This window comes from Strigops habroptila, chromosome 6 (assembly GCF_004027225.2).
Source record: "Strigops habroptila isolate Jane chromosome 6, bStrHab1.2.pri, whole genome shotgun sequence".
Lineage (NCBI taxonomy): Eukaryota > Metazoa > Chordata > Aves > Psittaciformes > Psittacidae > Strigops > Strigops habroptila.
This window is the reverse complement of record NC_044282.2, coordinates 25,075,863-25,088,029: the sequence shown is the minus strand read 5'-3', so window position 1 is coordinate 25,088,029 and position 12,167 is coordinate 25,075,863. Positions and strand designations below refer to the sequence as shown.

Here is a 12,167-nt window from a genome sequence, read left to right as displayed (position 1 = left end):
GGTTACAGTGCAGCTCTTGCCACAACAGTGATGTCAGCAACCTCCTGCTTGACCACAGCTTTGGCTTCGAAGCCATGCAGACGCTAGGCCCATCGCCAGATAGGTTTTTAGAGTAGGGCTGAAGCGCTTCTGCCAAGCCCTTGGCAATATAATCTGTCACTGACTCTACATAAGCTTCAGGACTTGTTCCTCCTTTGTCCCTTTGCTACGAAGTTGTTCTCTGTCCCCTCTGCCTTTTTCTTCTTTCTTTTTCATCAGGTCATGTAACTTTTGAAGCCAGTTGCACATAATGAAACGGTACGCAGCCTTCAGTCACAGCATTTGTAGTAGGGGCAGGTAGGCAAGGGGGTGAGTCTTTGAATATGCGACATGTACAGTACTAGATGTGACTGGACTTTGTCTGTGGGGAACTGCGGTTCATAGACGTGACATACTTTCTGTTTCAGGTATCCAGGGAATCCCCTCATGAATTTCTCTTCCCAACGGTAAAAAATAAATCCAGAAGAATACAAAATTAGCTGTCAGGATTAAAAAAGGGAATTGTCCCACTGACATCCAGACAGTCACAGGAGCCTGCCAAGAAAGTGTTTTTCTGTAATGTGTTAACATCCTGTTTCTCAGTCGTAATGATCAAACATAGCCAACGCAGTCCTGCAAAAATTTACATATCTGGAACTTATTTAACATACAGCTGAACTGTTACACAAATACTTCAACTATACCAGAATTTTACACAGTACCAAGTAGAATAAAATTCCCATGAAGCAGGCCTATCCTGAACGTGGAAATGAGCAAAGACAATGATAATCTGTGAGGAACAAAAACATATTTTTAAGTATTTTAGCAGTTACATTCCAATTTCAGTAATGACACCAGACTTCAGACAAGTGCTGTAGTTCTGATAAAGCTACAAAGCTGTGCGGAGATCAGAGAGGTGTCAGAACACAAAATTCAGTCAGTAAATCTCTCCCGCAGAGCACCAAGGATTTTGATGTGAATCTATGGCGTGACGATCGCCACAGAATGATGAATACTGTAGTTTAGTGTAATACTGTAGTTTAGTGAAAAATGTGTAAGTAGAATCATCTGCAAAAAAAACATTCAAAAGAATGTATTTGTCGTGTAAGTAGGTGATACTTCAGTGTTTTGTCCGTGTAGGGCATCATCCTGAGAACGCCCCTGAGCCAGAGGGATGGCCTTTGGAAGCAACTTGCACTGGATCCAAGACACTATTTGTTGTAACATTAACTTCAACCAGTACTTTAATAAAGGCATTTTTATCGTTTCACTCACCCCGCTCGCACAAGCTCCTCTCTCCTGTACTGGTGTCTACAGATGGTCCATCTAGTTTGCCTCCCTACCAAACAAATTGGTGTTGGTGTGTGAATTGCCGACAAACACATGTAATTGCCCCAACACGCGCATGGCTTCGGTGAACCTAAGGGGTGGGTGAGTGCGGTGGTGAGCAGGCACAGCCAGCTTCTATGTCAGCCCTCTCTGACCTTCAGCCCAGGCTTCAGAGCCCGCTGCCTGCCTCCCTGCTGGAGGGCATCTGGTCTCCGCGACACTGGGTTTGCAGCCCTCCTGCTCCTACACAAACTATTACGAGCTTCCACAAGTAAGCTGTGAAGGACCTTCGGTTCAGAAGATCACCCAGCTCTCCAGGAGCCTCGCCACGGCCGCAGCCAGGCCTTTCCGACCAGCAGGGTAACTCGTCCCGCCCGAGGCGAGGCCGGTGGTCAAGACCATCCTCCGCGCCGGTGCCGGGCAGAGTGGCCGCGTTCCCACGCCTTCCCCGTTTCCTCGGTAGGGAGCGGCTGCGAAGGGGCCGAGCCGGACCTGCCCTGTCACGGCCCTTCGCCGGGTCGCAGGCGGGGCGGGCTGCCGGGGCGCTGTCCGCCCGCCCGCTCGCTCGCCGCGGCCGCTGGGTGTCGCCCTCGCAGCGGGCACGGCGGTGGCGGCGCCACCTCCGGGGCAGCCCAGCCCAGCCCAACCCGGCCCGGCCCGGCCCAGCCCGGCGGCGGAGGCGCCGTTGGAGACGGTCGGGCTGTGCCCGGCCCCGCGCCTGACGGGGAGCGTGTGCCGCGGGGGGAGCGCCGGTGAGCGGGGCGCCGCCGCCGAGCACGCGTGGGACTCCAGGCGCGAACCCACGCCCTCTCAGGGGGGCTGCGTGTGGCTGTGGTGGGGCGGGCGGGCGCGTCGTGGCGGGCGGCGGCGGGCTGGGGCCGGGGGCCGGGGGCCGCGGCGGGGCGGGGAGGTGGTCGCGGAGGTGGCGGGGCTGCAGGTGGGTACAGGCCTCGCAAAAGCAGCGCACGGTGCCCGAGTAATTAAAAGTGTTTCCCTGTTACGGCCCCGGAGTCGGGTCCGGGGAGGGACCCCCCGGGGAGAGACCTCCTCCCTTTCATGCACACACGAACTCTCCGGGCTGCCGCAATGATACAGGATCCTGTGCCTACGTAGGGGTTTAATTGCAGGTTTGAGGGTATAAACGAGGAGCCTTACCGCTCTTGTTCCAACTTTGAAGGCTGCGTCTGATGAGAAATGGACATCTGGCTCCAGGTCATCCTTCCCGATATTGACATCACCTGAAAACTCCACTGAAAATATTTCCAGTAGTTTGCTGCAAACACCAGCTCCCTCTGAAGACTCGACACCTTGTGAGTATAGACTGGCTGACGGGAGAGCTCTCTGGTTTTAGAAATCCATGGCTACAGTGTGTAATTGTTCTGCAGTGTTCATTTTATTGCAAGCATTAATAAAGGGCTTATCATGCCCTGGGGTGTTGTGTGCATTACAGCAGAGGCTGTAGACAGTGCTTTATTTTTCTTGAAAGGCATAACCAATATCTTTTATAATTATGTGTGAAGTGCTTATTTGGGTTTCTGTTTGATATTTCTGCAATAAACATGACCAAAAGGACATGTTGTTTTCTACTGAATACTGTTTTCTACTGAATACTTTTTATTCACAGGGAAAACACTGAGAGGGGTAGAAAGTGTCATGCTGGCAGGTGAATCAGTGAATCTTACCCCCAAATTAGTTGTTTAAATGAATGTCCTACCAATAGTAAAGAAGAAATCTATTGGAAAGATCAGTAAATCTGTCTCTGTTCAAAGATGGAAAAATGTAAGACTGAATTATTCTGCAGCATTAATTAGGCATGGTCTGGACCCTCTGTAGGACTGTTTAAGTGTATGGCATATTCTGAGGAGAACGTTATTTACTTTACTTGCTTGCTTTCAATGTGGCATGTCCAGGTGTGCAGCTAGTTTTACAATAACTTATTTTGGCATGCTCAAGTTCCAAGTGTTGTGTAATCTTCATTCTCTAGATACTTGGAAAACAAAGTGTTTCTGGAGATGTATGATTATGTGTAAGATCTGCAGTTGTGTTGCAGACCACAAGACGTGGCGTGCTTCAATGCAGAACTTCGTAATAATTTCTGAGCAGAAAATACTAGTTACATCTACTAGTGTACCAAAACTGCAGTTGGCTGGCTACATAACGTATCAGGCATCTACCTGCCTTTAGATTTCAGTGAGAGGTTAAGGGTACAAATCCTTATTTAGATGCCTGGTATGTAGATGATGTATGCCTGTTTGTGTCAGTGAGAACCTATTAGTCTGCCAGAGTGGATGGGAATTCTGTAACAGTAGTAATCTCATTGCTTCTTTCCCTGTTGTTTGTTTGAAAAGAAATTGTAATAAAATTCAAAAGTGGCTTTGTGATAGTGCTCAGCTGGGAAAGCTTTCAGTTTCCCCTATTTCTTGATACATACCCAGAGAGTGCTATCAACCTGATGTAGGAGGCTGGCTTTGAACATTAAAAATTAAATGATCAGTAAACGATTGGTAAAAATAAAGTGATCAACCTCCTGATCATCCATGTGCTTTTCTTCATGCTTTTTGCAGAGTTCTTTTCTTTTTTTGAGGAACAGAAACTGTGGGAAGCTGGATCCACAAATGGGGCTTCAGTGTTTGCTGATACCATGTAGTTGCAGCACCTGGATTAGCATCCTGCCCTGTCACAGGTGGCATGTTCTGGAGTTTGGACTGTCAAACTTATGATGTTCTTGGGCTTGACAAGATGAATGATATCTTAATAAGTCAGGTGCTTGTACGGTATGGTAATGAGCGATTGAGCCTCGAGCTGCGTTTCTCTACCTCTGACTTTGCCAGTGAGTCATTTAATGATGTAAGAAGGAAACCTTGCTGCCCCTTAGTCTCTGAGTCTGTTTAATAGGACTATCAATATCTATCTGCTGGATGGCAGGGGTAGCAGTGAATGTTTGTAAAGCACTTCTAGGTTCTTAAATTAATTATACTATCTGACAACTATGTTTTATTTATTTATTCTCATTAGTTTCAGATTTGCAATTCTTTTTCTCTCAACAGTTAGGACTTTGGATGCACTTCCAAAGAACTCATATGTTTTCTTAGAGATACATCAGTGCAACATGTCACTTAGTGGAAGTATTTTATTTAAAACCACAAATGAGGTACCATATTTCACTGGCAAGATCGGCCTAGGGAGATGTTTGTCAAAGACACACATGAGTTGTAATTGCTTTGGGCAAATAAATTAAAATAAGTAATTTTAGCTCATTTTGTTTATTAAGGAATGAAATATGTGACATCTTCAAAAATGATCCAACCAAAAGTAAAAAGTGTAGAGCTGCACTTTGGCAAGACTTCAGTCTGTAGCAGTGTAGCAAGGGGCTAATTTTCTTCCCTGCCTCTTGTCCAGCTGTTTTGACCCCCAAAATCTCCAGAATAATTTCTGAGTCCAATAATAGCAGATATTCTTGCATTCCATTGCTAGCTTGTGGACCCTCTAGGAAGATCTAGTTACTTCTGTCTTGACTACTCCATTCCCTGTTAGCAGATGCTGCTGAAGACCACTTTCTTACAGTATATTGATAGCAGTTTTGAGAGAGAAAAGTGAAATCCTGAAATCCCCTGCATCTTGCTGTGACCTTTCACTGAATTATGTGTGATGGCTTCTTTCTAGTTTTTTTCTCCTCCTCTTGTCTGTATTTGGTTTATCTCATGCTTCTATTTAAAAGAATATTGGGCTTGTGAAGGCAGGTGTTCAAAAGGTAGGAAGAGCCAGAATAAACATTTGTGAATTCCTGGCTTATTTGTTGCGTAGGTTTCAGATGCATGCGTGTCAGGATGTTCTCTGTACATTGCTTCCCTGGAGGACATGGTTATACATGCCACAGTGATGCTCTGTATCCAAGGTGGTGCTAGTTTGGCCGTAGAAGTATTTTTGCTGTTTTCTGTAAAACCCTTGAGGTCCGATTGCAGATGTACAGGTCTTGACAGTGAAGCAGGAAAAGATACTGTTGGTGTGCAGTAGTTCAATACCAGGGCAAAGAATGAATGATGCAATGCGTACGTGATAAAACAGTAATGAAATGGGTAAGCGTCAATTTAGGACTTGTTTTTGAGAAGTGTGTGACAAGTGAAACATTAAGGCTGCACAGGATTTTGAGGTTAACAGAAATCTAGCCCATTACTACTAATAGTTAATCTGGTATATTGAAAGAGGAAGATGTCCTGTGAAAACAGTCCTGTTGTGATAAATGAATCCATGTTGGGTGGCCTAACCAATACTGTACAACAACTTGAGTTCTTGGGTTATCTGGTTGTGGAGGGGTAGTCTTGGTAGCCTCAGTGATGTACTTCTGATGCAATACTAAGAGCGTAGCTAGCTCAGAATATGGTGCAGAACTGTAGATTGCTGGCTTGTTCTTGCACCGTTTTACTTTTGATCCTTTGTCAGTGATCCATGGGCACCATAGTGGGTTTGCCTTAAGAAAAATTTATTTGGCCTATACCAAAAGAGTCCAAGCTTTTTTCTTTCTCTCTTTATATATATTTTTTTTTTTTTTTTTTTTTAATCTTATGTTGTGATCCAAAGCATATTTTGGAGTACTCTTCATATCATGAAATCTTACCTCCTTCAAATCCTGGTTTAGAACAAGCTGCTTCTAACAGTCTATCCTTTACTTTCCCTTTCTCTGTCGTGACTTGCTTTCGTCTCCATCTGTTTTTGTGAAGTGAGCCGCTGAAGATAAAGTTTTTGGGTGCAAGACCTGGCATAGTGTTGGATGAAAGCATTTTCATTTGCAGTATGAAAAATGTATTTGGATTTGATGGAAATTAATTCTGTAAGGGTGTGTATCTTCATTGTGTCTGCATTGCAGTGGGACCATTTCCTCTTCCAGTTTGAGATGCCGATTGCTTTAAGCCAGTGAGGTTATTTTCTGTTACTTTTAACAGCATCTGCAATGTGACATCTTAACAAGACCTGTTGCTAGTCTATTTATATTGTGCTCATATACTTCAGAGTCAAAATTCCCCAAATTGTCTCAGATGGGTCAGTCACTGAGGAGATTGCCAGCTTTATAAAATAAAAAAGCACCATGAATGTGTGGTAATCATGTATCAGCTCAATATTTGAGTAACGTTTTAATAGTGATCACAGTGAATCATTTTAGGTACGTTTTACTTTTAATAAGAGTTTGATGTCTGTGTGTGTGCTATGGCTGCAAAAATTGCAGCTAGTTCAGAGTCTTGGGCAGGATGTGATCTTTTCACCATATCACTACTGTCTCAAATAATTGCACTAATATCTGCAAGGTATACCAATTGCTAAAGTCAGCTCATTGGTGTATTGTAAAGCTTACATATTAGTAGTTTTCCTTAATTTTCTTTCTGACCACTTTTGTGGTTAGACTGTGTCTGGCTAAAGTCTTCTGAGAGGATTTAGGGATGGGGGGACAGGGGTTGTCTTTATTCTGGCTGTGGAATTATCTGCCTGCCATCTGCAGTCTGTTACTGACATTATTGTTCTGGTTTAAATCCAGATTTTGTAAGTGCAGCACTTTCTTATCATTTTATCTTTTCCAGACTTTACAGCAGCTTCTGATTTCTTTCAAGTGTGGGTTTTTTTCATAGCTTTTCACAGCTTCTGTGTAAAATCAGGCCATGCTCTTTCCATGTGCTCTTTTTTTTCCCTCTAAGTAGAAGTGATATTGGTCTTAAATCTTTACATTCTTCCTCTTTTGTTATACTGTGATATAAGTTTAGCCTTTGACTAGCCCCCAGGATCTAAAGTTTGCATGTGTGGAAGCGCAAGAAGTTCAGATAGATTTCCGTTGGCAGCAAAACTGTTGTATCTGTGTTCAGTCTCTGTTCAGTGTCTTTTCATTGAAGAGTGATGGATGGTGGAGTTGCAAGCAGATGTCACAGCAGATTCTGACTAGCTTGTTTTTAAATTTCAGAGTAAGAATAAGATTAAATGTTATGCTTTAACTTGTATCATGTTATCATTTTTGTGCGCTGTCGTATGGTGCCCTACAGGTAAATAGAGTCTCTACCCCAAAAACTTGGTGGCATGGAAAAAGCTCAGAGGCGAGATGTAGTTGGAAATTGGTTTTCCTCCTGCCCCTGTGTCACGCTGCCTGCAATATCCACTTCTTTCACAGGTTTAGGTTCTCTTAGACATGCTGAAATCCAGTCTCTGGACTTGTTAGGTTTGTCGGATGCCCCCCTCTCCTCTCTCCTTGAAAAGAGATAGTGGAGGATCACATGTTCCAGCTATTGAACAAATATAAATTTGCTTCAGCACAGGAGATGGTACCCCAATTTTAATGTGTGATCATTTCTTCCTGAGGTGTGCTAGTTTCCTCCAGGAACAGATGTTCAGCATGGTTGAATACCCTGCATTAGTGCAGCTATGGTTTAAGTTTATAGATATGAATGCGAGACTAGTGTGAAGTAAGCTGAAGTGTGAATTTAAAATACAGTATTTTGTTACTGAACAATCAACTACTAAGTTGGATTCTTTAGTTTCACCTTGAGGTTAGGCTGAATCAGTTTGGAGAAGCCCAGGCTTAAGAAATCCTGACCTGGCATGCACCGGGTGAGGCCATCATCCATTTCACTTTCTCTGATGTCTTGATGGGCAAATGGAGATGCCTCTGCAGATGGATGGCTTAGCTACCAGTATGCCTTGTAAAGGAATAAAGGAGGACAGCTGGTAAATGAGGACAGCTCAGTGAACAGAGGGAGTTGGTGTTAGCTGGTTTAGTTGCTACTAGCCTCAAAATAAGCAAAAGCATATCTAATTTATTTATATTCTAATAAGATAAAGAGCTTTCAAAAACTTACCAAGTGATACAGATGCTTTTGACGTAGCTTGGAAAAACAGAGTACCTAACATTATCTGCTTCTCTGTGCAGCCGTCTTCATGAATCACATTATTTCGGTCAACTTAAAGGCAGGGAGAGGTGGACATCTCTCGCTGACTAGGACAGGTCTGTCCATCTGGGGAGATTTCTTTCAGTTCTTCTTGCATGGTGGCCAACAGCTAAGCAAGTCATATGCCTTCAGATATGATGGGCCTCATTTGGAGGTGTAGGTGAACACTTTCATGGTCAGTCTGGCTAATTCTCTCCATTACATTGGCTGCATTTTATTTGCAGGGAAAGATGGCATATATTCTCTTTAATGCTTTTTTACTCTTTTAGGGCATCCATGTCAGTGGCTCTCCCTGACATGGGTGCCCTGAAAGTCCTGAGGAGGGAATGTGAGCAAGTAGGAAAAAGGCTGAGGAAGCCAGAGGAGAAAGGCTAAGAAGATGACAGCTTGAAAATTGCTTCCCGAGAAGAGCCATTTCTTCTCACTTGTTTTGAGCCTGAGATCTGCTGGTTTAATCTGATGCTTTCTGGTGTTTCTCCAAACTGATTTCCCTCTATTTAATTATGTTCTGCCTTTGGTTGTCTTATGTTCTCCTTCCTTGAAACTTTTCTAGTTTTGCTAAATGTTTTCTGAGAAGAGAGGGACACAGTTATAACTTTCAGGATGCAATTGAACTTTTTAAACAGTCGAATAAAGGTGCTTTTGGTTGTATTCTCTGCAGTAATAATTTATATCACTCTCCCTGCTCTTTAACTGTGCTGATGCTTTCATAAGAACAAGGCACTATAAATCCAAAATCTCATTCCTGAATCATCCAGAGCCCATGATTATGCATATTGTTTTTTTGTGTTTTTTCCCACCATGATTACCAGTCTGTGTTTAAATGGTACTGAATTCTGCCATTTTAGAGGCTGGTTATTTGGTGTCATGAAGTCCTTCCATATCTCTTTGCAGTCAGCGCTTGCCTTTCTCCTTAATAATTTAGTGTTATTAGAAAGTTCTGTTGTTTAACTGTTGTAATCTTTACCTGCCCCCTCTGTGATTCATTAGTGGGTGTGTTGAATGCAGTATATTCCTTACACAGATCGTCATGGGACTGCAGGGTTAGTGGCCCTCCGCTATGAAGACAAAACGCTGTTTCGTTGTACAATTTATGTCCTGTCTAGCTGGTTCTCCACACAGATGAGGACTTTTCCTGGTTTTGTAATATTGATTTTTGAATTTTTTTTTTAAGCATCATTCATCCTTTTGGGGGAATCTTTGGGGACCAGACACGAGTTACCATGGCTTGAAGAATAACTTTACATCAGCAAAGCTGTGGTAACAGGCTGTGTGCAAACACACCACAAATGTGAAATAGCTTAATTTAAACCTCTTTCTTGTGTCCAGACAATCAGCATTCAGCTCTAACTAGGCTACATTACAATCAGATCCCAGCTTGCTTCATAAAATTTTAAGCTTCAGTATTCCGTTTGGGATTTAGTTTTGGTCAAATAGCATGCTGGGTGAATTTTTTTGACATGTCTCAAATAAAACTTCAGAGTGATTTCTGCTTCTGTTTCTTTCTACTTGTCAGACTAGGTTGACTATTTATACATTTAAGCAGTATCCAACCATTTCTCAATGAGAATTTTACATCTTGTTTATCTGGAAGCAAGATGGGATCCAACGTCCAAAGTGAATGGCAAAATAAAAGAGTGGTGTGAATTCTTGCACCAAGCAGCATGCCACACCAATGATTTGAAGCAGGTAGGTATAAGCTCTGGTCTCTGGCAGAGTTTCTTAACTGGAGGAAAAAAACCCCAAACTCCCAAACCCAACTATTTTTAAAAATTATGCCCTATTCCATTGCGTGCCTGCAGGAGTAACTTAAGTTGAAAAACACAAACCCCAACTTTTTTCTGACTCTTCCAGTTCCCCCTTATCCCTCCCCACCAACACTTGTGTTTGAGAAGTTTTAAAATCAAACTTCTGGCTTCCATAATCCATTAGTCTTTCAGAGAATCTGACCTTTCACATCTCTCTGCAGACACACAAATGAGGTTGTTGTCGCTTCAGTTATTAGAATCATATCGGGTTTTTCTTCTTTTTGTTTTTAATCCTCAAAGTGGAATAGTTGGCATGGAAGCTGGAAACATATTTTATTCAAAATCTAGCATCCAGAATTTGTATTTCAAGCTTTTAAGAATAATTGTATTTGCAATGCTGTATTACTGTGAATTTGCTTATGGTTTGTATGTGGGTTTGTACATCCAGCGAGTGTCTGAATATAATTACGTGGGATGAGCCAGTTTTGGTAACACACAGGCAAACCAAGAAAACAGGTAATGATGCATTCAGTAGAACCGAGCACAGCACTTCAAAAAGCAAACAACATTTTAAAAGTTTATTTGTTCTCCTTCTCATAATTTGAAATTAAGAAGCTCTCCTTGACTAAGCTGAAACAAGTGTTGAGCGACTCATTAGGCTGCGGTGTAAAGCCGGTTTACCTGACACCTCGTCTCAGTGTTTCCCAGAGATGGAGCAAAGAGTGTCGGTGAAACAGAGATCTCGCTCTGTCTTTCAGGCCTCTGTAGCTCTCCTAAAACTCTGCCTTAGTGGAAAAAACACTAAATGCACTTTTCAGATACGCTAAGTCAGGAAGGGTTGGCAGAGTAGAGTGATACTGTGATGAAATTTCTCACCACACTATCAAGTGTGTGCTACATTAAGATGATGGGTTTCCTGATCATTCTAGGGAGCAATATACCATCATCCTCCCCCATATACAAAGATTTTGAAATGCATTAACCATACAGGCAGTGTCACAGTCTGATTGTTATTTATAAATTCACATTTTAATACAGCAGGCAAGCATCTGTTGCATGTCTATGCTTTTTACTTGTAAAAAACAAACAAACCCTCACTTGATTAGTTCTCATGATTCAGATCTTGAGTATTCACTGTTCTGCTAACAGAGAAGTTTCTCATGGTTTGTGTATTAAACTTATTACTTCTCCAAATATACACAGTTTTTCAGGAAAAACAGGATAGGGCAAAAACGTAATGCAAAAGCAGATTTTACCAGGTACCATTAAAAGAATCACATCTCATGCTCTGTAAATGGGATTTTCAGGCCTTGCTTAATTAAAGATCAAAATAAAATGATACTAAAATAATTACTCATCTTTTAACGAAATTCTTTTTGTTTATACTTGAATAAGAGAGGTAATTATCAACAACTAGTGTGTAGTAAAATTATAATTAGTTTACTCTATTAAATCTTGGAAGAGTAGACCTGAAAAACAAAACCTTCGACTAGTCTTTGCATTATTAGATAGTTTAAAGCCTATTATCCTGGGCTTTTTAAAAATTAATTTTTATGCTGTGTTTTGTAACAGTAGTGCTGAATCAAACCTGATTTCCCTGCTTGTGTGACTGATCTCATTTAATTCAATGACTGTTTATGTGAATAAGACTCAAAAGAATGTGGCTTTGTATGAAAAACATCCTCCCAGAGGGAGTTGTAGTAGGCTTACAGTTAATGTAAAAAAACCCACCCAAACCCCCCAAAAAAACCCAACAAAGAAAAGGAAACCAATGTTTGTGTATCCTTGTCTCGTGGTATAGTGATTTTCAGTGAAGTTTCATATTCCATGAAATTAAATCTGTAGCCAAGATGATATGATATTGGACGATTTTTATAATTCAGCATCCAGGTCTGTGCTGTTGAAACAATAGGCTGAGTGTTTTAAGGTGCAGATAGCCTGACTAAAATAACACGTGTTGCGAAAGAAGTTGCAGTGCATTTTCAATAGAGAACATTCAGTAGAGGGATACTTATCAGCTCTGTGTGGTACATGACAATCACAGGAGTAGTTAACAAGATAAAGAAAATCTCAGCTTGCTTTCTGTGTACAAAACTGGCCTTTCTGGAAGGACTGGAAAACAAGAATACAATGTGTAATATGCTTGCCT

General features: G+C 42.0%; 1 protein-coding gene across 8 annotated transcripts in view; it reads left to right on the top strand.

The window, feature by feature from the left end:
- The first annotated feature begins 1,761 nt into the window (after positions 1-1,761).
- The window catches only part of ANKRD6 (ankyrin repeat domain 6), a 95,824-nt gene continuing 85,418 nt past the window's right edge, over positions 1,762-12,167 (top strand). For 5 of the 8 annotated variants that reach the window (XM_030489515.1, XM_030489510.1, XM_030489521.1 and 2 more), the window contains exons 1-2: positions 2,008-2,099; positions 2,525-2,657. The gene's annotated coding sequence lies outside the window, so the exon portion shown is untranslated. Of the gene's footprint in view, positions 2,100-2,317; positions 2,658-12,167 lie in introns of those variants that run through there. The other 3 variants (XM_030489522.1, XM_030489519.1, XM_030489513.1) reach the window with 2 other exon arrangements.